A 27,153-nucleotide genomic window follows, 5' to 3' on the forward strand; every position below is an offset into this window, starting at 1 on the left:
GCATTACGCTACAATTAGCAATATTAAAATTCACATGCCACGTTTTTGCCAATTTGGTCCCATCCACCTCAAATCAATATCTCTCAGTGAATACATAAGCAACCGTTAACCCAAACTCCCGTATCGACAGACTCCTGTATGTTATATAGGAATATAAGATAACTAAAATCTGTGCCATTATTTGCCCATCTATGGTATGCTGCAAAGGAAATCTTATCTATTTTGTACAAGTGTGTTGGGGTCATATTCATAACTGTTACTAGCTTATTGTTTACAGCTGGAAATAGTAATGAAAGACTCCATGATGCCCTGCTTTTCTTTAGGTCTTATGAAGATAGGAGTAATTATCAGGGAGGACTATAACTAGGAATGCTTGTTCTCTATAATTGCCCTAAAGGTGCCACCGATCACCTGGAGATTGATTTGTGTAAATGCAGCTATCATCTCCTCTGTCAAGCAGGTAATTGTCAGGAACAAACGTGTTCATTCATAATTGTTAATTGTGATCATTGTTTGTTTCCTGTTACATGTTGAGTCCACCCATGTAAAAATGTGATTGATATATTTTCATTTATTTCACTACATTTTTTAAATAAAATATAAAACAAGCCGTCAACATAATGTACATCAATCATTAATTAAATGGTAATATTGGGCAGGGGACATGAACTTTATTTGTGTCAAGTGAAATTTATGTCCTAGGAGAACATGATCTTCTCTTGATCCAAGAGGTCTATTACACTGCCCAATGTTTGGACAAGAATAGCGCCAATCGATAAACATGTTAATCCATGTTCTTTGCATCGGCCTATTATACAGGCCAATGCAACATGAATGGAGGAGGAACTATGACTACCACAGTCATGCCTGCCACCTTCAGGTCTATAGATAATCTGTAAAAATTAATTAATTATACCACCTCTACAGGTATGTACGTGGTATGTAATTACACCCAAATATAGCAGAAAAATATTGTAAACTGGGATTCAATAAAAGGTAACCTTTACTAGGTCATTTAAAATAGTATATCACACTGGGTGAGAGACGACATTGACAACACTAACAACAACAATTTCCTCCACTGTATCAATTCCTATATTATTAAATAAAATGAAATGAAAAAGGGTGGGTCTCACCTCATCTGGGCAGAGTCCACGACCATGGAGGATGGTCCTGGCAGTGGTGTTACCTTTGACCGGTGTGACCAGGTGCTGATGTGGTAATTGGCACGGTATTTGCTCCTGAGACACCCTATTATGGCTTTCCTGCCTGTCTAGGGGCCACGGGGCTGTTCTTGTAGCCTGCCTACCACATTGGAGCAACCGCCCCGACAGGGGCGACCCCACACCGAACTTTTCCCTCAGCATGGGTCTAAAGTTCTATCAAGCCCTAACTACAACGCCCTACATGCCATGTTTCTGTCTTTTCCAGAGATCATCAGGGGACTTCACACATGTATTCCAGGGCAATGGAGATCAAGGTGATTTTGGCCTCGTATCCTCGGACAAGATGATGGGTAACTCTTATCCTTACTGTTACAGGGGAAGTGTCCCATGTCATTCGATGTCTCACCACAAATAACAGTGATTTATGGTGATATAATAGATAATCTGCAGCACATCCCTGATTGAACAGGGAGATGTGGTACCATTAATAAAAAAATCTTTCACTCTGATGAAAAATGAAAATCAGATGACCATAAAAATTTGCTTATCAATTATATGCGCCATTTATTTGGAATAATTGTTGCTATGATTGCTTTTTCTTGATAACTGGCCTGAAAATTGAAAGTAAATTAATTGGGCTGTCCAAAAAGTGAGGTGCTTCAGTGCAGTGGATGTAATCCAAGTAGAAAATAGTAAGAGAAATATCACTGCACAATAAGGGTTAGCATGCAAATACAATTCTTTTATTATGACATATCCTCCATTTAGTACATGGGCAGATAAGTAAAATGCCAGTTTTTATGTGACTCTAAATCTTGATGTTTCGGTCAATTCTAGACCTTGGTCACAAAGTCACGAAAAGGAGGAGCAGGAGCAGGTAGAGAGGACCCCATAGAACAACATGAAAGCGCTGCGGGGAAGACTGGAGGCAAGGCCTGAAAATTGCTCAGGGTCTTTAGTGACTGAACTATACTTCACTACTAAATACTTTCGAACCTCAGCTCCATATTCAACACCTGTGCAGTATTGCGGTCCTCATATAGTTCACAAATTAAATCTATGCTATATTATTATTCGTAATAACTTTTGAACTACAGTAGGCACCACTTTAGAGTCAGCCTGAAGTAACACCAAAATGTGTTTGTCAATCAAAAACACGTGTGCGCTTGTAGTACAAAATGCCAATGTAAAGCATAAAAAAACCCATAAAAAGTAAAAACAGTATGTCTGTAGCACTTTTTGTTTTCACTCTGTTTGGAGAATACATACAAAGTGCAAGGACGAGTGAGATGATTTATTAAACCACTTCCTTGTATCAATACAAAAAAGCTATTTGGATGAATGAAGACTATCAACCACCAAGCAATTAGCATAAAATGTAAAGAACGGAGCCAAGTCAAGAGATAATTAGCGCACTGTTTTTTATAGCTGGCAATTATTGTTTGAATCCATAGGCAGTAAATCAATATAATGCATTTTTAAAAGCATTTCTTATAAAAAACCATTCGAGCATCAGATAATCATAATCAATAGATAAAAGTAGGCAATAAGTTATTTATTTTGATGCAGCAACCTTTGGTAGATAGATAGATAGATAGAAGTTGATTCATTAATCTAAATGCATTCTTCATCTGTGAGTATTGGCACATGCACAGATGATATGCATGCAAAAAGGAATCAGCAATTGTGCATGCACTGGTAAAATTAATTTAGTGGATCATGCAAATTTGTTCATTCTGATGCATAAACATTTAATCCATGCATGCGTTGATACTTGCAATACCAGTGGTGCACAAGATGAGCTGCCTTGTTAATCTGCAGAGGGAGTGTCTAGAGGTGTGCGGATGCTCCCTCTTAAGTGTAAATTTGTTCAAATTGATTCATACAAATTGATTTGTTTATCTCTAACAGAAAAGAATACAGAAAGAATACACAACTAAGACTAAAAAGGTATTTTCCTATCTAGTACATTTTTAACGCATCAATAGGATACACCATTAATGTCTGACAGGTGAGGGTTCAGGTCCCACCTCTCAGGGAACCTCTACTGCAGGGATGCTCAATCTGCAGCCCTCCAGTTGTCCACGTTCACAAAATAAATACACCACCAAAACCAAGCTCATAAGATAAATACAGCACCAGAACCACGTTCACAACATAAAGACATCACCAGAACAAGTTCATAAGATAAATAAAGCACCAGAATCAAGCTTATTACATAAACACAGCACCAGAACTAAGTGTGGACCCACTGTGCCAACTAACTGGTTTTGTTTTGGCCTAAACCCTAAGGCCTCTTTCAGACGGGCGTCTCAGATTTGCTCCGGATGCGTCCCGGGTGCATTGCGGGAAACCCGCGCGAGTGTGCACACAATTTCAGTCAGTTTTGCGATTGCGTTGCATTGTTCAGTTTTTTCCGCGCGAGTGCAATGTATTTTAAACGCACATAATAAAAACGTGTGTGATAAAAAACTGAATGTGGCACCCAGACCCGAACCTTTTTCACTGAAGTTCAGGTTTGGGTTCGATGTTGTGTTGATGTCATTATTTTCCTTCTATCTTCATTCAGCGTGGTGAGCACAATTACGTCATCAAAGGTCCATTTGCAGGTCCTCAAAGAAGAAGAAAGAAGACAATGGCGGCTGCGCGATAAAGGGGATGAGGTGAGTTATAATTTTTTTTAACCCCTCAAGCAACATTTTAGTATTACGAATGCTATTATTTTCCTTTATGACCATGTTATAAAGGGAAATAAAACAGTAAATTGACTTTTATCAATTTACTAACATCATCTCCTAGCAACCATGCGTGAAAATCACTTGCTTGCAGTTGCTATGTGATTTTCAGGCAGCCACATTCATTTCTATGGGACCTGCGTTGCGTGAAAAACACAGAATATAGAACATGCTGTAATTTTCATGCAACACATAAGTGATGGGTGAAAATCACCGCTAATCTTCACAGCCCCATTGAAGTGAATGGATCCATATTCAGTACGGGTGCAATGCGTTCACCTCACGCATTGCACTCGCGCAGGAATTCTCGCCCGTGCGAAAGGGGCCTAAGGGCATTATTCCTTTATAGGGTAATGAAAAACAAGAGAACACCTCCCATATCGGCACATAAAAATCATACAAACATTCATTAGCAATACAACTGTACTGATGTCAAAGTGCGACAGATATAGATCTCAGCATTAGAGATGATCGATGTTTACAAAAATTTGATTTGCCGAATTTCACAAAGAAATTAGCTTTGTGATGAGTTACTGCGCCACAAGGCGCATTTATTTTTAAGTAGGGGTGCAGGGCACGACTATTGTACCTCCCCCTACCATTCAACCCATCAGATGCTGCGTTTATTGTTGATCACAACATCTGATATAAAAAAATAGGGCTTTCAATGGTTTTAAAAAAGTGAGAAGAGGCCTGCAGCAGCAAACTTGATTAAATATTCTGCTCAATATCTTGCGTGGTGTGTGATGACATCATCACGCTGGCCGAGATTTAATTAAGATGGCTGCAGCGGCCTCTTCACACTCAAATGGATGAGGTAAGCATAATTTTTTTTTTTACCACCATTTTGGTGAAAATGTATTCATTTCCATGAAGCATGAGGATTCAGCTTTGCAGCAATCAGAATTTTCCCTGAAATTCGGATCAAAGTCCACTTTGAATACTTTTCACTCAAGACTGCATGATTCTATTGATCAAATACATTATTGTTGGAAATTAAACATTTCTTACTCCTATGATGTGGTTTTATTATCATATTATCTTTGCTATTATTATGTTTTTCTTGTACCACAGGAGCATTCACATGCAGGTATGCACTTCTTAACATTGAAATTGCCAGACCAAGAATGACAAGCCATGAGGTTATTCAAATCAAGGTAGTGGCAGGTGTTACTAAGATCTGGAGATAACCATATATCGAGCAGAAGGGGGGGAAGGGGGGTTAATATATAAAGTGTAACTCATAAACCAAATTAAAAGAGGATCACTTAATATACTAAGCAAAAGATAATAGGATAATAAGATATAATATATTACACTCCTCTATTATCAAAAAAAGTCTCTCAGGTCATTCCTTTCATTTGACCTTAAAGGAGTTTTCCAGTTTTGCCATTTACAGCATCAATTGACAGGAAATAATTTATTACTTGATTGTTTATCTGTAATGCCCCATTTTCCTGCACTTTATCGCAGTCACGTAACATTTTCTGCTGATTACATTATGTCTTCATCTGAGGCATGGCAAGGCTCGAAAGGCTCTGCCTTGTAGACATAATACAATGTGCCTTCCTATATAAATACACTGAGCAAAAATATAAACGCTTTCTGTATTGCTCCCATTTTGCATGAGCTGAACTCAAAGATCTGAAACATTTTCTACATACACAAAAGACCCATTACTATTAAATATTGTTGACAAATCTGTCTAAAAGTGTTTTAGTGAGCACTTCTCCTTTGCCGAGATAATCCATCCCACCTCACAAGTGTGGCATATCAAGGTGCTGATTAGACAGCATGAATATTGCACAGGTGTGCCTTATACTGCCCACAATAAAAGGACACTCTGAAATGTGCAGTTTTATAACACAGCACAATGCGACAGATGTTGCAACGTTTGAGTGAGCGTGCAATTGGCATGCTGTCTGCAGGAATGTCTACCAGAGCTGTTGACTGTGCAATGAATGTTCATTTCTCTAGCAAAAGCCATCTCCAAAGGCATTTCTGAGAATTTGGCACTACATCCAACTGGCCTCACAACTGCAGACCAAGTGTAACCACAACAGCACAGGACCTCCACATTCAGCATGTTCACCTCCATGATCGTCTGAGACCAGCCACCCAGACAGCTGCAGCAACAATTGGTTTGCATAACTAAAGAATTTCTGAACAAACTGTCATCTACAGCTCGTCGTCCCCTTCGGGGTCTGGACCTGATTGCAGTTCGTCGTTGTAACCGACTTGAGTGGGCAAATGCTCACATTCGATGGCGTCTGGCATGTTGGAGACACATTCTGTTCACGGATGAGTCCCGGTTTTCAATGTTCAGGACAGATGCTAGAAAGCGTGTGTGGTGCTGTGTGGGTAAGCGGATTGGCTTATGTTATGGAAAATGAACACAGGTGAATTTTATTGATGGCATTTTGAATGCACAGAGATACCGTGACAATATCCTGAGGCCCATTGTTGTACCATTCATCCACGACCTTCACCTCATGTTGCAGCATGATAATGCACTGCCCCATATTGCAAGGATCTGTACACAATTCCTGGAAGCTGAAAACATCCCAGTTCTTGCATGGCCAGCATACTCACCGGACATGTCACCCATTGAGCATGTTTGGGATGCTCTGGATCGGCGTATACGACAGCGTGTTCCAGTTCCTGCCAATATTCTGCAACTTCGCACAGCTATTGAAGAGGAGTGGACGAACATTCCACAGGCTACAATCAACAACCTGATCAACTCTATGCGATGGAGATCTGTTGCACTGCATGAGGCAAATGGTGGCCACACCAGATACTGACTGGTTTTCTGACCTCCCCCAGTAAGGCAAAACTGTGCACAGTTAGGAGTGGCCTTTTATTGTGGGCAGTCTAAGGCACACCTGTGCAATATTTATGCTGTCTAATCAGCACCTTCAAATGCCACACTTGTGAGGTGTGATGGATTATCTCAGCTAAGGAGAAGTTCTCACTAACACAGATTTAGACAGATTTGTGAACAAAATTTGAGAGTAATGGGTCTTTTGTGCATGTAGAAAATGTTTTCAGATCTTTGCAAAATGGGAGCAAAACCGAAAGTGTTGCGTTTATATTTTTGCTCAGTGTAAAAAGGTGTGCCTGTCTACATTAAGCAAATTTGACAATTTGTTCAAAGCCTATAAAATACTACAATCTATAATTTCTGTAAGATATTAAGGCTACATAAGATAGATATGGGCCAGACTAGATGGGCCAAATGGTTCTTACCTGCCGACACATTGTCACGGAAGGTGTTACAGAAAACTAGAAGACACAAATGAAGATCCGACTGACTTGATCTAAGGAACAAAAGGGTAAGCCCTGTAACAGCCCTAGCTCTCTCCCTTACTGCTCAGCCTATGCAAAAATCTCTATGGTAGATAATTGCATACACTCGTTCCTCGACTTTATGACACCTGAACACCCTATAATAGTGAGGGGACACGACCACCGGCTCCCTACACTTAATATGGAGGGAGTCAGGGTCACCTAGGATCAAGCAAATAGGAAACCACAAATAAATGAACAGACTTATCTGTAGAAGCATCAGTTGTAGCATCCAGCAGTTGTATAAACCGCAAAGTGATGCAGTATGGGAGGGGATTTAAAGGGAAGCAATCAGTGCAACTAGATGACAGCTGAGAGAGGGAAACGAGATGACAAAACGAAAGCAAAACAAAAGAACCTCAAGCAGGAGGTTCTGAAGAACGTCTGTCAGAGCTTCTCAGATGTTTGGCGGTGACACACATTCTATGTTTAAATGTTTCTATATTAAGTCACACAACAGTGAAAAAAAAAATGTCCGTTAAAAACGGACATACTGTCAGTTTTTCATGGCCATTTTGCATCCATTTTGCATCAGTTTTTCATGTCCGTTAAAAATGGACATTTCAAACGGATGAATTTGATTGGCAGCTATTTCTAGACCCACCCTTCTGAGAACACCCACAGGATGGTAGGCCCCCAGCTAAAATAATGTCCCCATAGTGTAGGATTTTTTTATATTGTCCCCAGCTTGAATAATGTCCCCCATGTAGGCCCCCTGGTAAAATAATGTCCCCCATAGTGTATGATTATTTTTTTTTTTTACCGCCCCCAGATTTAATAATGCTGCCAATGTAGGACTCCATCTTAAATAATTCCCCCATGGTTTAAATAATGCCCCCATAGTGGCCCACAGCTGTATTTTTTGTTGATTGTACAAATAAATAAATAAAGAACTCACCTTATCCACTTGCTCGTGCTGCAGCAGTCTCTTCTCTCTTCACTGAACAGGACCTGCCAATGGACCTGCATGTGCACAATATGATGTCACTGAGCGCTCCCACGTGGTTACGTCACCACTCATATTGCAGGTCCTTCGGCAGGTCCTGCTCAATGAAGAGAGAGTAGACTGCCGGGGAAACAGCCAAAAATAGGACGTGTCCTATTTTTGGGCGGACACTACTCACTGGCCGTTAAAAGAACAGCCATGTGAATAGCCCCATAGACTTTCCATGGTGCAAAAAATGGCTGTGTGACGGCCATTATTCACTGTCATGTGCATGAGGCCTAACGGTTTCTTGGGGAGGGGAAAAAGTATAAATTGTGGAAGTACTAACTGAGAGCATAGGGAATAATTACTATTGATTACAAGAAAGCTGGGTCTTGAAACTCTCTCTTGCGTTACACGAGTTATAAACACCCACATATTGAGGGATCTACAGCAAGTTTCTGAGGCTGAGAAGAATTAACAGCTTAGAAGTATAATTTGATAAAATTGGTGGAGTCTTGAGGTAGCATTTTTTGCCAGGGGATACCACATGACCAGTCTCATCTATTCACGTATATTTGTTTCAAATAGTCCTCCATGTCTTGGTTCCAATATAGGGCTGCCAGCATTTGGTCACAGAAAAACATACTCTGTCTCTTAGTAAGAAACAAGTAATGTATGTAACCTGATATCAGGGCAGCAAAAGTTTTAGTAGCAAACCCCAAAAATCCAAAATGTATCTAGAAATAATCAGCACTACTACTTTAGCTAGTGATTTCATGTGGGGTTCGGTTATCTGTTGTGGACTGGTGATATGGAGCTACATAAGGGAAACCATCTCAGAGCTGTTGGTTGGAACAGACAGGATTCCACATACAGTACCCCACCTATTTACCTTATTGGATGCCTTTGTGGGCAATAATGTAATCCTTTGTGAATATTTTGACATTGTAAACATTTTAATTGCCCCTGTCTCACTTGCTGTTCTATATTTTGGTACTGCAGTGGATGTAGAACCACTGTATCAGCCAGACAGCTACCTATTGGATTAATCTCTATGTGGTTGTCAGCTGACCCACGGGGTTGCAGAGCATCGAGGAGTCAGGAAAAATTATAGTTAGGGACAGGCTAAGGCCAGGGCATGCACAGTATGAGCAAACCAATAAACAGTCTGAAGTCAGTGCAGACAATGAAGGGTCAATGTGAAGGCACAGGCAGCTGAGGTTTAGAATCCAGTAAACATGCAGAAATTTGACAAATATAGCACCGCATTACAATGAACTAGGAAGCTAGACAACACATTTCTCAGGCACCCTTCCCTAAGGAAAGGTCATTAATTACCCAAAGGTGGCCAACCATAGGCTGGTGTAAAGTAGGATGTGAGCATGCTGGTCCTTTAGGAGCCAGAGGTAGCATGTTCCATTCAGGCAGATGGGAGATGAGACTTTGCCATCTAGGTTCACCATAAGGAAGTTGAGGGAAATCGACAGGTCTGCCAGAGGAAGAGCAAGAGGGTGAGTGGGGCGGTGCCTGTACTCACCTAAGGCAGCAGGGCAGCGGTGGGCACGTGCCATTAATATAACACTATCCATAGGATTAACAATCATTTGAAGATACCACAGTGTTATTTTACTGCAAAACATGTAAAAAAAAACAAGCTGTTGTACGGTATGTTGAAAAGTAGAGATGGCCTTGCGGTTCACCCGGCAGTTGTTTTGCAGCGAACGTTGCGTGTTTGCGATTCGCCAAACTTGCAACTATATGGCGATGTCCGCCGGGGCCATATTCTTTTGCATTGCGCCAAACTTCGACCCATGACGCACACATTAGGTGGGACAGGAAAGCCAATTGAGATGTTTCAGCTCAACGACACACCTCCACCCTATAACAGAACTCGATCTGGAAGCCATATTGCATTCTGTGTTTTGCCAGTGTAGGGAGAGGTTGCTTTGTGGAGCAGGGACAGACTGTTAGGGACACCAAACGCTAGCTAATAGGGCCACAAATGTAATTTTAAGGATTGGCATAGGTGTGCTATCGATAGGTGTGATATACTGAGGGGTGTGATATACTTATAATATACTTTCTAACATTGAAAGTATATTATAGTGTATTTGTATTGTGCAGCAGTTATTTGTGGTTCTGCTGCGATACCTCAGCTATATAGAGGGACAAACACTATTGGAATAACTATTTGTAACTGGTGTGATATACCTGTTGCTCCCAAAAAACAAAACAAATTGAGGGGTGTGATATACCTATAATATACTTTCTAACATAGAAAGTATATAGTTCATTTGTATTGTGCAGCAGTTGTGTACGGTTCTGCCGTGATACCGCAGGTATATAGAGGGACAAGCTCTATTGGAACAACTATTTGCAATGGGTGTGATATACCTGTTTCCCCCAAAAAAAACTGATTGAGGGGTGCAATATACCTTCTTCCACAAAATACTGATTAATGGGATTGATATACCTGCTTCCACCAAAAATTGATTAAGCGGTTCTATATAACTGTTTCCAGAAAATACTGATTGAGGGGTGCGATATACCTGCTTCCACAAAATACTGAATAAGGGGTTTGATATACCTGCTTCCACAAAATTCTGATTAAGGGGTTTTAATATACCTGCTTCCACAAAATACTGATTAAGAGGTGAAATATACCTGCTTTGACAAAATATTGATTAAAGGGTTCTATATACCAGTTTCCACAAAATACTGATTGAGGGGTGCGAGATACCTGCTTCCACTAAATACTGATTAAGGGGTTTGATATACCTGCTTCCACAAAATAAAGATTGAGGGTTGCAATATACCTGCTTCCCCCAAATATTGATTAAGGGGTTCTATATACCTGATTCCACAAAATAATAATTGACGGGTGCGATATACCTGCTTCCAAAAATTCCAGAATGAGGGTTGTGATATATCTGCTCCTACCAAATATTGATTTACGGGTTCTTTATATCTGCTTCCACAAAATACTGATTGAGGGGTGCAATATACCTGCTTCCACCAAAAATTGATATAGACCTACGATATACCTGCTTCCACAAAATACAGATTGAAGGGTGCAATATACCTGTTTCCACAAAATACTGGTTAAGGGGTTTGATATACCTGCTTCTACAAAATACTGATTGACGGGTGCAATATACCTGCTTCCACAAAATACTGATTAAGGGGTTTGATATACCTGCTTCCACAAAATAAAGATTGAGGGGTGCGCTATACCTGCTTCCACCAAATATTGATTAAGGGGTTCTATATACCTGCTTCCACAAAATATTGATTAAGCAGGTTTAATAGGCCTGCTTCCACAAAATACTTTTGAGTGGTGCGATATAACTGCTTACACAAAATATTGATGAAGGGGTTCTATATACCTGCTTCCACAAAATACTGATTAAGGTAATTGATATACCTGCTTCCACAAAATATTGATTGAGGCCTGCGATACACCTGCTTTCACAAAATACTAAATAAGGGGTTTGCTATATCGGCTTCTACCAAATACTGTTTGAGGCCTGCCATATACCTGTTTCCACAAATAATGCTTTTCTCTAGGGACTTTGGCACAGGGTCAGGCAGAGGAAGAGGCAGGCTGTTCCGCAGGGGTGGTAGGGGTCGGGCAGGTGCACCAGGCCGGAGCCTTAGTGGGAAGTTGGAGAGGTGCGTGCGATTACGTCTAAGGACGCACCAGAGTTGGTTTAGTGGCTCACTCAGCCTTCCACTTCTGCACCCTCCTCATCCTCTGTATCTGCACCCAACATCACCACCAACAAAGCACCTCTACTCGAGTCAGAAGTATTATTTTCCCATCCATTATCAGACCTAACCGATGCGCAGACATTCTTGACAATCGGATGAGGAGGTAGCAACGGCCGCCATCTAGCGATCTGATGACATTACTTCAGATCAGCCCAATGAGGGTGGTCCCCTCTGTTGCTGACTACTCCAAGATCTCTAATGTGAGTTGTGGTGAAGGTGATGATGATGACGTGCTGATGGATGTCACGTGGGTGCCCACAAGAGAGGAAGAGGAGGGGAGTTCAGAGGAAGAGACAGAGCAGCAGATAGGGAGGAGAAGGAAGAGAAGCAGGCAGAACTTGCAGTGCACAGGAGGCAAAAAAAAGACTGCAAATGTATCTGGAGCGAGCCATCCACTATACACGGTTACATCTTGTGATCCCAGGACGTCAGCACATGGCTCTGCACTGTAGGCTTTTTTTTAACGTGTCAGCTGCTGACAATAGTGTTGCCATCTGTAGCCTGTGGTGTCAACACATAAGTCGCAGTAAGCCCAACACTCAACTAGGTATGACGGCCCTCCCATCACCAAGCCCAGTGGGAGCAATGCCGTCAGAACCTACAAACCAACAAAGCCACACTCCCGGAGCTCCACGTCCTCTCTCCTCCCATTTTTCCTCCACTCCACCTTCCACTGTGTCGTTGTCGCGTTCATTTGGCAGAAGGCAGGCTTCCGTGGCCCAAATGTTTAAGCGTAAAAAGTTGATGACGCCGGATAATCCTCTTGCCCAACTGCTGACAGTTGGCTTGTCGGAACTGCTAGCACGCCAACTACTGCCATATAAACTGGTGGACTCGTAGGCCTTTAGAAAATTTTGGCCATTTGCACACTGCAATTGAAAGTCCCAGAAGGGCATCCCAGACCTATATGGACACGTTCAGCTGCAAGTGAATATATCTCTGGCACACAGTGTCGGTGCCAAGATACATCTGACCAGAGACACGTGGTCTAGCAAACACGGGCACGGAAAGTACATAACTTTTACTGCCCACTGGCTGAACCTTCTGATGGCTGTCAAGCATGTAACCCGTGGCACCTGTGTGGATTTGGTGTTACCGCCACGGATTGCAGGCAGGCATGCCTCCTCTTCTCTTCCTCCTACTCCATCCTCCGTCTCCTCCTCGGCTGACTCCACGTGTTCCACTGCCACCGCCTCTTCCATTGCACTCCCCAAGCTCCCCAGAACCTATTCGATGTGCTAGGTGAGACGTTGCCATGCTGTGCTGCGGCTGTTGTACCTGGAAGCCAAGAGCCAGACCGGTCCTGCACTGCTTTCAGCTCTGCAGTCACAGGCCCGATCAGTGGCTAACCACGTTCAACTTAACAGTTGGTAAAGTGGTGTGCAACAACGATGCCAATCTGCAGAACACGCTGAAACAGGGCAAAATGACACACATCCTGAACTTAGTCATGCAGCGATTCGCTGCCAAATAACCCTTTTACTGGACATCTTTTACTGCAGGCCAGGAAAATCTCTAGCCATTTGAGAAGATCTTACACTGCCATGGCTCGCTTTGCTGATGTTCAGCAGCGACACCACCTGCTAGTCAGACAGTTTGATTTGAGACATCCCGATGAACAAAACGCCACCTTGCATATGCCTGAGAGACTACTCCAGCGGCAACGTGCTGTTAATGACTACCTGTACAAACTCTGCAGCAGGACAGGTTCCGGGGAGCTTGGTTTTTTCACTGTGCCATTGACTGCTCATCCACGATGCATGCAGACTTCTGCGGCCATTTGAGATCACCAAACTGGTCAGTCGCAGCAAGGGCACCATCAGTGACATCGTACTTTACACCTTCTTTCTGGAGCGTGCATTGCGTTGTGTCATTGATCAAGCCGGTGAGGAGAAGGAGGCCAGAGCTGGCACAATTTGCCATGAAACTCTTGGCTTGCCCCTCATCGAGTGTCCTGTCCGAAAGATTGTTCAGCGCAGAAGGGGGGATCGTGACCGATAAGCACACTCTCCTAGATCAAGACAGTGTGGACTACCTCACATTTGTAAAAATGAATGATGCACGGATCTCGGGAGGAATTCAACAACTGTAACGACAATGTGTAAATGAATTTCCTCATGCCAGCCCACACATATCCTCCATCACCCAAAGCAAAGAATGGTTATTGTCTTATTTATATACAGCGGCATAAAAAGCCTTTTCGGTCAGGTGAATGCCTAATTTTTTGGGGCCTTTACTCTACTGGCCTACAGAAAAATTGTTATCCAGAGACCGCCTAATGTACCTCCAGCCACATAATCACTTGTTCCTTTTTTGTCAGGTGAATGCCTACTTTTTTGGGGCCTGTACTGGCTTTTTGTAAAATTGTTATCTAGTGAAAGTCTAATACACCTCCAGCTACATAATCACTTGTTCTTTTCTGTCAGGTGAATGCCTAATTTTTGGGGCCTGTACTGGCCTTTATTAAAATTGTTATTCAGTGACCGTCTAATATACCTCCAGCCACATAATCACTTTTTTTTCTTTCAGGTGAATGCCTAATTTTTGGGGCCCTTACTCAACTGGCCTACAGTAAAATTGTTATTCATTAACCGCCTAATGTACCCCCAGGCACATAATCACTTGTTCTTTTCTGTCAGGTTAATTCCCAATTTGTGGGGCCTGTACTGGCCTACAGTAAAATTGTTATGCAGTGACCGTCTAATATACCTCCAGCCATATAATCACTTGTTCTTTTCTGTCAGGTGAATGCCTAATTTTTGGGGCCTGTACTGGCCTTTATTAAAATTGTTATTCAGTGACCGTCTAATATACCTCCAGCCACATAATCACTTTTTTTTCTTTCAGGTGAATGCCTAATTTTTGGGGCCCTTACTCAACTGGCCTACAGTAAAATTGTTATTCATTAACCGCCTAATGTACCCCCAGGCACATAATCACTTGTTCTTTTCTGTCAGGTTAATTCCCAATTTGTGGGGCCTGTACTGGCCTACAGTAAAATTGTTATCCAGTGACCGTCTAATATACCTCCAGCCATATAATCACTTGTTCTTTTCTGTCAGGTGAATGCCAAATTTTTAGGGCCTGTACCCCCATGGCCTAAAATAAAATAAAAAATTCTAGGCTCCAGCAGGGCACATTTTTGAGAGTTTACCTTTAAGATGCATAAAAATGGCCACTGATTAAAATACATATTTTTTGTGTGAATTTTTGCTATTGATCCCTTCTCTTGTATGTTACTGTCCATGTTGTGGGACTATTTGTGCACTTCTAGTAGGTATTTGGTGGCTGCAAACATGACCTGAAAGTTTTTAAGGTTCGTCTGCCATTAAGATGAATGGGGTCCCCCACGAACGTGCAGTCCGCGAACATTTGATCACAAACGCGCGTTCGTGAAACGTCCCGGCCGATGTTTGTACATCACTATTCAAAAGATTTACTTAATGTCAATCTGCACTCCCAAAAAAGTGGGACACCTATTACTGGCAGCCTCTTCCAATTAGATACAGCTTCAACTCTGCTGTAGTCTGACTCCTGTTGCCAGCCTCAGTCTATAATTTATTAAGCACTCTCATTTCCTCTAAATGTTTCTACTGCAGCCTTATAACCTTGCAAATATGATTTCCTGCTATGTATTTTAAATATATTTACATTACTTAAAGGCATTTGTCCGCTTTGTGGTTACTGTTGATCTATTTATGTCCAAGATGATTATTTGGCACCGATGCAGCCTTTGTCAAAATTACGTGCCTTTTTCTATATTTCTTGAAGTATGTCTCCTTGCTTATAAAGTCTTTTGTGCTGTCCATACAGAGGTCTTGCCCAAAATGACTGCTGATGGTGGGTCACGTGACCAGGCAAATCACCTCTATGTGATGTCTCTTCCATTCAATTGCACTGCTTCTGCCATCTGGACATGCAAGTCGGGAGTTTAATGCAGGTGCAATTTATTTGAATGGAGAAGGCTGAGTGATGTGTTTGGTCACATGACCCTCCATCACCGGCCATCATATGGACAGAACCTCTATTTGGACAGCACAGAAAATTTGCCTAATAAGGGAACATGGCTTATGAAATTTAGTGAGCAGCACAGGATATCAATAAAGGCTATATTAGTAAGTGCTATATAGTTATCCTACAAACACATTGGTCGCATATAGCCATAAGGTGTCCAATCCCTTTAATAACTACAATCACCCACCCCTCACCCGCATCAATGAAGTTCCAAGGAATTAAAAGATGTGGATAGACCTACATCAGTATACAAGTAGGCCCAATATAGAACTTCTTATTTGGGATTAGTGATGGACGTACATCGGCCAGGACGATTCACGAACGCGATCGAGTCAACTCGATCAAATGTTCGCGAATCGCAAGTTTGCGGCGGGCACCATTCACTTTAATGGTCATATTTGACCCTTTAGGTCATATTTGAGCCACCAAATACTTACAAGAAGTGCACAAATCATCCCACAACATGGACAATGACATACCAGAGGGGGATTAATGGCAAAAATTCCCCCAAAATATATGTATTGTAACCAGGGGCCATTTGTATACGTCTTAAAGGGAAATTCTCAGAAATGTGCCCTGCTGGAGCCCAGTAAAATTTAATTTTAGGCCATGGGAGTACGGTCCTTAAAAATTAGGCATTCAGCTGACATAAAAGAAATTATGGGCAATGTAGAAAGATGAAAGAAATAGCGGCACTCACCAGTGTGGTCAAATGTTGCAGCTTTATTGTAATCCACAAAAACATCAGGCAGTGGGGGAGAGGCAGTTCACAGCACGCACAGGTCAGCGGCGGCCGTTTCGCGCTAAATGCGCTTCATCAGGCTGAACGTCAATGCGTGCTGGTGCACAGCTCCTTTTTAAGTGCCGGCGTGAGCTGCTGTCATGGAAACTGACAACTCAGGTCACGTCCGCACTGGGGAGATAATTAAAACAGCATGTATATTAAAACAATGTGCAAGTAATGCGTATGCAATAGCCAAAGAAAGCGCACATATAGAACACAATAAAGGGGGAGTGGAGACCCTGCATACTTGGGATATTACAAAAACGGACTTAGATCATTTCTATCATTGAGTCCTAATTCCCCCAGGGCTCCCGTGCGCAATACCCATTTTGCTTCTCTCTGTAGCAAGAGGCGGTGTCTATCTCCCCCCTGAGGGGGCATGGATACGACTTCCAACCCGGAAAAAGAGATACACTTCGTGTCACCATTGTGCACACTTCTGATATGTTCTATCAGTCTCGGACAACCTTTGCCGGTTTTGATAGAATTAAAGTGTTCTCTTATCCGTTCGAAGAGGCATCTAATGGTTTTACCGATGTAAAACCGTCCACACGTGCACAACAATAAATAAACTACATGGGTACTCCGGCAATTAATAAAATTATTGACTTTATGCCGAATGCCGGCAAATTCAATAATCTTTTTCTGCGGATTATTGGTGCAAAGTGAACAATTTCCACACCTGTAATTACCATTAGGTCGATTACTTGTGAGCCAATTTTTACTGCTATCTTTTTGGAGCCTACTTCTAACAATTTTGTCTTTAACCGTGTGACTCCTTCTAAAGGAGATAAGGGGTCTCTGTCCTGTCAGCTCATTTAGAGTTGCGTCCCTCCTTAAAACATCCCAGTTTTTGAATATGACTGATCGGATGCGGTCAGCCATAGGGCTGTATTTAAAGGAGAACGCAAATCTGCTACTTTTTACTGAATCTGCACCTTTTTCCCTTCTCCGATTCTCACCCCTCAAGAGATAATCTTGTGAGAAATTTTCCTCTACTTTTTCCATATCTTTGTTGAGTGTATTTTCAGGGTAACCTCTCTTCATTAGACGGTGTTTGAGGTCATTCGCCTGTCTACGGTAGCCACTATCTCTGCTGTTTATACGTCTAAGTCTAATGAATTGACCATATGGGACAGCTTTTTTGACACCCTCTGGCGAACCTGGGTAAGAGCCCTATATATTGTGAGTTTGTAGGGGAGGCGCTCAAATTTGTTTTAACCAACAATATATTCCAATTTGATGGCGAGTGGTTCAGACAAAAACTCGGCACGGCTATGGGGACCCCCGTCTCCTGCACCTTCGCCAATATGTACCTTTCCAGACTAGAGGATAGGTATGTTTATTCTGTGAATAATCCCTTTCTATCTAAATTAAAGACATATCTACGGTTTGTAGACGATATATTCATAGTCTGGGAAGGTACAGAGGAAGAGTGCAATCATTTCGTTGATTATATGAATAGAAATGATATGGGCATGACTTTTACGGTGAACTTCGGGGGAGACAAATTGCAATTCCTGGATGTGGCTGTCTTGGTGGAAGGCGACGAGTTGGTCACGGAGGGCTTCCGTAAGCCCACGGCGACCAACTCCTTGCTCCACCACGACAGCTTCCATCCAGAGGGTGTCAAAAAAGCTGTCCCATATGGTCAATTCATTAGACTTAGACGTATAAACAGCAGAGATAGTGGCTACCGTAGACAGGCGAATGACCTCAAACACCGTCTAATGAAGAGAGGTTACCCTGAAAATACACTCAACAAAGATATGGAAAAAGTAGAGGAAAATTTCTCACAAGATTATCTCTTGAGGGGTGAGAATCGGAGAAGGGAAAAAGGTGCAGATTCAGTAAAAAGTAGCAGATTTGCGTTCTCCTTTAAATACAGCCCTATGGCTGACCGCATCCGATCAGTCATATTCAAAAACTGGGATGTTTTAAGGAGGGACGCAACTCTAAATGAGCTGACAGGACAGAGACCCCTTATCTCCTTTAGAAGGAGTCACACGGTTAAAGACAAAATTGTTAGAAGTAGGCTCCAAAAAGATAGCAGTAAAAATTGGCTCACAAGTAATCGACCTAATGGTAATTACAGGTGTGGAAATTGTTCACTTTGCACCAATAATCCGCAGAAAAAGATTATTGAATTTGCCGGCATTCGGCATAAAGTCAATAATTTTATTAATTGCCGGAGTACCCATGTAGTTTATTTATTGTTGTGCACGTGTGGACGGTTTTACATCGGTAAAACCATTAGATGCCTCTTCGAACGGATAAGAGAACACTTTAATTCTATCAAAACCGGCAAAGGTTGTCCGAGACTGATAGAACATATCAGAAGTGTGCACAATGGTGACACGAAGTGTATCTCTTTTTCCGGGTTGGAAGTCGTATCCATGCCCCCTCAGGGGGGAGATAGACACCGCCTCTTGCTACAGAGAGAAGCAAAATGGGTATTGCGCACGGGAGCCCTGGGGGAATTAGGACTCAATGATAGAAATGATCTAAGTCCGTTTTTGTAATATCCCAAGTATGCAGGGTCTCCACTCCCCCTTTATTGTGTTCTATATGTGCGCTTTCTTTGGCTATTGCATACGCATTACTTGCACATTGTTTTAATATACATGCTGTTTTAATTATCTCCCCAGTGCGGACGTGACCTGAGTTGTCAGTTTCCATGACAGCAGCTCACGCCGGCACTTAAAAAGGAGCTGTGCACCAGCACGCATTGACGTTCAGCCTGATGAAGCGCATTTAGCGCGAAACGGCCGCCGCTGACCTGTGCGTGCTGTGAACTGCCTCTCCCCCACTGCCTGATGTTTTTGTGGATTACAATAAAGCTGCAACATTTGACCACACTGGTGAGTGCCGCTATTTCTTTCATCTTTCTACATTGCCTCCAACTTGAGTCTTGCTTTCATAGCTGAGCACCGCCGCCTGTGTGTGTCCTCCACAGCCATATCCTGCATTGGATTCTGGCACGCTTACACGCCGAGCCGCCGTGAGTGGTGCCGCCCCCATCTCGTTTTTGCTACATTTATAAAAGAAATTATGATTATGTGGCTCTAGGTACATTTTGCAGTCAATTGATGTAGGCCACTGAAATACAGGCCCCAAACATTAGGCATTCACCTGACAGAAAAGAACAAGTAATTACAGTATGTGGCTGGAGGTATATTAGACGGTCATTGGATATCAATTTTTCTGCAGGCTAGTGGACTACAGGCACCAAAAATTATTAATTCACCATACAGAAAAGAACAATTGATAATGGGGCTGGAGGTACATTAGGCAGTCACCGTATAACAATTTAACTGTTGGCCAGTTAGATTACAGGCCCCAAAAATTATGCCTTTACCGTACATAAATGATAAAGTGATTATGTGGCTGGAGGTATATTATACGACTATTCAATATCAATTTCACTGCAGGTCAGTGTAGTACAAGCCCCAAAAATTAGCCGGACATAAAAGAACAATTAATTATGTATCTGGAGGTATATTAGACGGTCATTTGATGTCAATTTTACTGCAGGCCAGTACAAATAGATGTCAAATAGATATGTTTAAAAATTGGATTAAAAACATGGCTACCAAAACTCCCTCTTCAAAAAATAAAATAAAAATGAGATTCGAGAACATGTGGTTGAAACGGATTTTTCATAATTTTACTATTGATGCATCCCAGATTATACAAGGCCTACAAGCCTCATCTCTTGTGGAATACAGTACCCCAAATTAGCACATCTCACACCCTTTGCAAGTTGGGGAACACAATAGCACCTTCCTCCCTTAACATAAGGCTATTTAAAATCACACCTTACATACCATGACAGCAACCTATCATTCAACTTATTAGCATTTAAATTAACCTTGGTCAATATGTAAAATAACCCTTTCATTTATTGTATATAGCAGATACCAGTATTGTTTAACAAAGTTTCACTTGTATCTTGCCAGACACTATGTTCCCACCACCAAAGCCCTATAAGTATGTGCTGTGGAATAAAGATTTTAGATATTGGCAACCTGAGTTCAGTCTGGGCTGTCTTATCTCCTGGCCAGTGCAAATCGGATATTCATTGCACAGGGAAATATTCACGGGTTGGAGGTCTGATGCCTCATCCTATAACCATCATAAACCTGCTTGGAGAAAAACCGCTAACAGTGGTCATCACAGGTGTTGAATTTTTCTGAGGTCTCAAACATTAGGCATTCACCGGACAGAAAAGGCCTTTTATGCCACTGCATTTACCTAAGACAGGGACCATTATTTGTTCTGGGTGGTGGCAGATATTTGTGGGCTGTCATGAGGAAATTCAATTACACGTGGTCGATACAGGTGTTGAATTTCTCTGAGATCCATGCATCATTCATTTTTAAAAGTGTGAGGTAGTCCACACTGTCGTGAGCTAGGCAAGTGCACTTATAGGTCACGATCCCCCCTTCTGCGCTGAACGTCATTTCAGACAGGACACTCAACAAGGGGCAAGCCAAGAGTTCCATGGCAAATTTTGCCAGCTCTGCCCACAGGTCAAGCCTGCACACCAAATAGTCAAGTTTCTGCTGGAGAAGCCTATTAAGCATAAACAAGGTGGAGTTCCAGCACGTCAGGCAGTCACAAATCAGACATCTGACGGACAATTAATTTCAACGCTGAACATCAGCAAGGCGAGCCATGTAAGATCTTCTAAAATGGCCAGAGATTTTCCTCGCCTGCTGCAAGATGTCCTGGACCCCGGGGTATTTGTCAACGAATCGCTGCTTGACTAAGTTCAGGACATGTTCCATGTACAGCACGTGTGTCATTTTGCCCTGTTTCAGCACGCTCAGCAGATTGGAACCTTTGTTGCACACCACTTTACCAACTGTCAAGTTGAATGTGGTTAGCCACTGATCGGCCTGTGACCGCAGAGTTGAAAGCAGTGCAGGACCAGTGTGGCTCTTGGCTTCCAGGCACAACAGCCGTAGCACAGCATGGCAATGTCTCGCCTGGCACATCAAATAGGTTCTTGGGAGCTTGGGGGGTGCAACGGAAAAGGCGGTAGCAGTGGAAAAGCAGGAGTCAGCCGAGGAGGAGACAGAGAATGGAGTAGGAGGAGGAGAAGAAGAGGCAGGCCTGCATGCAATCCACAGCGATAGCACCAAATCCACACAGGAGCCACAGGTTACATGCTTGATGGCCGTCAGAAGGTTCAACCAGTGGGCAGTAAAAGTTGTGTACCTTACCTGCCCATGTTTTCTAGACCACGTGTCTGTGCTTAGATGTATCTTGGCACCAACACTGTGTGCCAGAGATATATTAACTTGCAGCTGAACGTGGCCATATAGTTCAGGGATGCCCTTCTGGGGGAAATATTTCCTTCTGGGAACATTCTATTGCAGTGTACCAATGGCCGAAAATTTTCTTATGGCCTCCAATGCCAACAATTTATATAGCAGTAGATGGTCGGCTAGCAGTTCCGACAAGCCAGCGGTCAGCCGTTGGGCAAAGGATTATCCGTCATTATAATTTTTTTATGCTCAAATACTTGGGCCACGGAAGACTGCCTTGTGTCAGATGAACGCGATGACAGAATGGTGGAAGGTAGAGAGAAGGAAAAATGGGAGGAGAGAGAAGGAGAAGAGGCATTATGTGGAGCACCAGAAGTCTGGCTTTGTGGGTTCTGACGGCGTTGCTCTCACTGGGCTTGGTGATGTGAGGCCAGGTGCCTTCTTAAGGCGGTCGTCCCTAGGTGAGTGTTGGGCTTACCGCGACTTATGCGTTGACAGCACAGGCTGCAGATGGCAAGACTATTGTCAGCAGCAAACATGTAAAAAAAAAAGCCCACACTGTGGAGCCATGTGCCGGCGTCCTGGGAGCGCCAGATGTGACCGTACATGGTGGATGGCTAGTTCCAGATACATTAGCGGTCCGCTTTTTGCCTCCTGTGCACTGTAAGTTCTGCCTGCTTCTCCTCCTTCTCCTACCTATCTGCTGCTCCGTCTCTCCCTATGAACTCCCTTCCTCTCTTGTGGGCACCCATGTGATGTCCAACGACACATATTCATCGTCACCTTCACCACCACTGACATTAGAGATCTCGGAGTAGACAGCAACAGCGGGGTCCACCCTCCTTGGGCTGATCTGATCTACTGTTGTCAGACCGCTGGGTGGTGGCCGTTGCTACCTCCTCTTCCTCATCGGATGCCAAGAATGGCTGTGCATCGGGTAAGGTCTGGGAAAGGATGGGAAAATAATTTCTCTGACTCGAGTGGAGGTGCTATGGTGGTGATGGTGGTGGTGTCTTTGAGGGTGCACATAGCAGAGAGTGAGGAGGTTCCAGATACAGAGGATGAGGAGGGTACAGAAGCGTAAGGCTGAGTGAGCCACTCAGCCAACTCTGGTGTGTCCTTTGACGTAATCGCACGCGTCTTCTCCAACTTCCCACTTAGGTTCTTGCCTCGTGCAACTGCCCGACCCCTACCACCCCTGCGGAATTGCCTGCCTCTTCCTCTGCCTGTCATTTTCAAAATGACCCTGTGATAAAGTCCCTATAGAAGATTAGTATTTGTGGAAGCAGGTATATAAAACCCCTTAATCAGTTTTTTGGAGGGCAACTGGTATATCACAGCAGTTGCAACTAGTTGTTCCAATGGCGTTTGTCCCTCTGTATAGCTGTGGTATCTTAGCAGAACAGCACACAATTGCTGCACAATACAAATGCACTATATAGAAATTATAATATAGGTATATCACACCCCTGCCTCAATCAGATTTTTTGGGGGGCAACTGGTATATCACACCAGTTGCAATTAGTTGTTCCAATGGTGTTTGTCTCTCTGTATAGCTGCAGTATCGCAGCAGAACCGCAAGCAACTGCTGCACAATACAAATGCACTATACTATATACTTTCTATGTTATACCCCGCTATATCACACCTATCAATAGCACACCCATACTTTTGTGGCCCTATTAGCTAGAGTTTGGTGTCCCTAACAGTCTGTCCCTTATCCACACAGCAACGTCTCCCTACACTGGCAAAAAACAGAATGTAAAATGGCGGCCAGATCGGGTTTATTTATAGGGTAGGGGGTATGTCCGTGTGCTGAAACGTCTCAATTGGGTGTCCTGTCCCACTTGATGGATGTGTCATGGGTCAAAGTTCTGCACAATGCAAAGAATATGGTGACGGTGGACATTGCCAAATTACACTGAACATTTTGGTGTATTAATGTTGCAGATTTTGTCACGATGACTTTTTGCTGCCAAATCTGCGACTTCTTGCCATTCATGCCACTTTTCCCAAGTGCAGAGAAAAAGGAGTGTGACGTGGGTAGGGAAGAGGTCAGACTGGCAGGCTTGACACATTTATTATTTTCCACATCAGTTTTTGAAATGGAAAATGACTTAAATCAATGCCAGCAATGTGGATTTTAGTACGTTGCACGTCCTGATTGAGGAAGTGCCGAAGTTACTGTATTTAGAGGCCTATGTCGGTCTTAATAAACATCCCCCATAATCTGTAATATTCCAAATAGAGGTTAATACATTTCATAGGTGCAGGAATAAGATAAACCCTTTGGCGTTTAGAGTAACGTGACCAAACCCCGGAGTGAGGAAATCAGCAGCCTGGCAGAGGGTAAGTATAGAAGTGAAGCCCTTTTTTCCATAGGTTAGTTTAAAAGGCCATATAATAGGGTTGACCTAGAGAACTCCTTTAAATATGCACTGAATCAGCCCTCATGTTATCTCTGCAGGATCTCAATTGTACTTAGTACTTCTCACAGCCCTCCTAGTCTGTGGGTAAGCAGCATATTACTACGGAAGAGATCACTGCTGTCTGCTGTGCCCTCCTTGACCATAGCGGCAACAGCATCCTAGTAAACCTACGCGGGATCTCTCACTAAGTGGACCTATCACTGCTGATGTGCCCCCTGACTACTCACTCCAACTCCATGGTAGGCAATAGAGATGAGGGAATTTCTTGAAATTTGTTTTGTGTCTGATTTACTAAATGTTTGAAAAAGTTTGATTCATATACAAATCAAATATGCTCCAATTGCACTGAAAGCTACTATATGACACTCTCTGGTATCCTTGGAAAGACGAGAAAGAGAGAGACAGAGAGAAAGACTAGTATTCTATACTGCAATATTTCGTCACACAGATGTGACGAGGGCTTGGCAGGGACTGGGCTGGGGGGCACACATTCACCATCTTTAAAAGCAGAGTGAAAATTACTACAGTCATTTTACCTCCAGCAGTATGTGCGCATAATTTATGATGAGGCCTGAGTCTCATCATAAATTAGGTGCTTTCTCTGCAAGCACAGGGAGGGATGGGGGGATGCTGGACACGTTAATGTCCCATGCTAAAATGTTGCTGATATTGCTGCCAAGAATTTCTCACCAATTCACCTCTGGAAAAAGTCTGTGGTATCTTGATGGCAGTGTGCACTGTTCCCATCTGAGGTATGAAATGCACTGATGATTAGTGATGAGTGGCTGGGGTCATATTCGAATTTGCGATATTTCGCGAATATTTTGTAGAATATTCGGCGAATATTCGCAAATTCGAAAATTCACGATTTTTTTTTACTTGAAAAATCTGCAAGGTAATGATTGTGTAATATGCAAATTTTCTGAATTTGAATTTTCATATTTGATTTTTTTATTGCAAATTTTTCAATTTACAACTATTAGACAAAGAAGATTATAGCACTATTTTTTCGAATATTCGCTATATTGCTATAACTTAGTTTTTTCTAATATTCTAAAACAAGAATATATAGCATTATAGTGAATATTCAAAAAACAAATATAGAGCAATTTAGCTAATATAGTGCTATAATCTTTTTTTTATAGTTGTAATTTTTTTCCAATCTGAACTTCAGATGAGAAAAAAATTACAACTATTAGACAGAAAACATTATAGCACTATATTAGCTAATTTTTGCTATATTCTTTTTTTTCGAATATTCACTATATTGCTATTAGTTTTTTTCGAATATTCGTAATATTCTAAAACAAGAATATATAGCAATATAGCGAATATTCGAAAAAAACGAATATAGAGCAAAATTCACAAACACTACTACTCCTAAAGTCAAGTATATTGCAGCATTCTTATTGACCCACAAGCTAGAAGCAGGGAGGGATCATGTGTACTGATAAAAAAAAAAAAAAAAATCTAATATTTGAATATTCGAAATTACGAATATATAACTATATTCAAAATATTTGCGGATTTTCGAAGTACCTATAGTCGCGATAAAAATTTGAAATTCGAATATTCGTGATCAACACTACTGATGATCTGATATTATTTTTTTTATAATTGTCAGTTAAAAGTTTCCCTGACTCTCCATACAACTCTAACCACTGGAATTACAACTGAATTTCTTTACTGATTGCATTTTGGTTTGGTGGTTCTCAGTATCTGTCTGAGCTTCTATCAATGGCTAATTAGAATATACACAGTTTGGGCAGCTGCTGTTACTAACCCTTTAACTAGACCTTGAGACATGACTTTGATAATAAATAAGCCAGCACTTCATCTGCAGACAGCTGTTTTGGGGTAATTGCACCTCACCAGTGCAGAGCAGAGACGACATTTGCATACCTGTCTTCCCAGAATTCCAAAGGAGCATGTACGGCCTATAAGTCTCTACACGCCGATTAAGGAGCTGTCCCCAAGGAGAGAGAGTACCCTCCAAATACTGACTTAGATCTCTCAGCCACTTAAGCCAGTACTCTCTGCTCTGCACTGATGAGGGTAAATCACCTGAAAACAGCTGTCTACAGATGTATACAGGTGCTGGCTTATTTATTATCAAAGTTATATTTTAAGGCTTAGTTAAAGGGTTTAACATTGACTTATAGTATAACATCTGTTGGCATTAGAGACAGAGCTTGTTTAGGGTACTTTCACACTAGCGTTTTTCTTTTCCGGCTCTGAGTTCCGTCCTAGGGGCTCAAATCCGGAAAAGAACTGATCAGTTTTATCCCCATGGATTCTGAATGTAGAGTAATCCGTTCAGGATGCATCAGGATGTCTTCAGTTCAGTCTTTTTGACTGATCAGGTTTTTCTGAAAACCGTAGCATGTTGTAGTTTTACCTCCGGACAAAAATCCGGAACACTTTGACTGAACGCCGGATCCGGTCTTTTTCCCATTGACTTGCATTAAGATCCGGCGCTGTGTGTTCAGTCAAACCGGATCCGGCTTTTGCATGTTATACCCCAAAAATGTGAAAAAAATGTTAAAGTCCATAAATGGCGGATCCGTTTTTTCCAATGCATTTTTTCATTGTGATCAAAATCTCGATCAGGATTCAAATGTAATCCGTTTTCACACGTTTTTCCGGATCCGGCGGGCAGTTCCGGTGTCGGAATTGAACGCCAGATTTAAACAACGCTAGTGTGA

The sequence above is a fragment of the Bufo gargarizans genome, chromosome 5 (genome assembly GCF_014858855.1).
Source record: "Bufo gargarizans isolate SCDJY-AF-19 chromosome 5, ASM1485885v1, whole genome shotgun sequence".
NCBI classification, from domain to species: Eukaryota; Metazoa; Chordata; class Amphibia; order Anura; family Bufonidae; genus Bufo; species Bufo gargarizans.